General features: G+C 41.0%; 1 non-coding gene across 1 annotated transcript; it reads right to left on the bottom strand.

The window, feature by feature from the left end:
• Window positions 1-369: 369 nt before the first annotated feature.
• On the bottom strand, window positions 370-476 carry LOC126931965 (U6 spliceosomal RNA). Its single transcript, XR_007718060.1, has one exon. It is a non-coding gene; the product is annotated as a U6 spliceosomal RNA (small nuclear RNA).
• Between the last annotated feature and the right edge of the window lie 835 nt (window positions 477-1,311).

Here is a 1,311-nt window from a genome sequence, read left to right as displayed (position 1 = left end):
GGGGAACTATCATACATTAAAAGAGACTTAAAAATTTTTTTTCTTTTTTGAAACAGAGTCTCGCTCTGTCGCCCAGGCTGGAGTGCAGTGGTACGATCTCGGCTCACTGCAAGCTCCGCCTCCTGGGTTCACACCATTGTCCTGCCTCAGCCTCCCGAGTAGCTGGGACTAGCGGCGCCCACCACCATGCACAGCTAATTTTTTGTATTTTTTTTTTTTAGTAGAGATGGGGTTTCACTGTGTGAACCAGGAAGGTTTGGATCTCCTGACTTTGTGATCCGCCCTCCTTGGCCTCCCAAAGTGCTGGAATTACAGGCATAAGCCACCGCGTCCGGACTAAAAAAAGTTTAATTTCAATTAATTAATTAATTAATTTTGGAACGTTTCACAAATTTACATGTCATTCTTGCACAGGGGCCATGCTAATCTTCTCTGTATCATTCCAATTTTAGTATATGTGCTGCTGAGGCGAGCAAAAAACAGACAAGAGAATATGCAAAATATGTAATGTCTGCACTGTGTTTGAATTTTTATTTGAACAGCCATAGAAATACTCTTGAAACAATCAAGAAAAGTTAAACTTGGACTGGATATTAAATATTATTCTTTGGAGGCATGACAATGTTATTGTTATGTTTCTTTTCTCAAGTTCTTATGCATGAGGGAAGCATACTGAAATATTCACAGGTAGAGAAATATGATGACTGGGATTTGTTTTAAAATACTCTATTTCACATGTGAAATTTTCCATAATAAAAGGTTTAAAGGCCAGGAACCATGGCTAGTGCCTCTAATCCCAGAAATTTGGGAGGCTGAGGTGGACAGATTGCTTGAACTCAGGAGTTCCAAGACCAGCCTGGGCAACGTGGTAAAGCCCTATCTCTATAAAAAATACAAAAATTAGACAGGTGTGGTGGCACATGCCTATAGTCCCAACTACTTGGGAGGTTGAGGTGGAAGGATTTCTTGAGCCCAGGAGGTTGAGACTGCAGAGAGTCATGATCACAGCACTGTACCCCATCCTGGGCAAGAGAGTAAGACTCTGTCTAGATATCAGATACCTTGATTTTATTTTTTTAAGGTGTGAATGTGATATGGCATAAGGAAGTTAACTTCAGTTTTGAATACTGGCTATATCTTTTATCAGCTATATGACTTAGGAAAGTCACTTAACTCTTACAAGCTCCATTTTCCCTATTGCCAAACAAGAATTACAATAATTCCTCTTGGCCAGGCGTGGTAGCTCACACCTATAATCCTAGCACTTTGGGAGGCCAAGGTGGGTGGATCACTTGAGGTCAGGAGTTCGAG

Source organism: Macaca thibetana, chromosome 11 (assembly GCF_024542745.1).
Source record: "Macaca thibetana thibetana isolate TM-01 chromosome 11, ASM2454274v1, whole genome shotgun sequence".
NCBI lineage: Eukaryota > Metazoa > Chordata > Mammalia > Primates > Cercopithecidae > Macaca > Macaca thibetana.
This window is presented reverse-complemented; position numbering and strand designations above follow the sequence as displayed.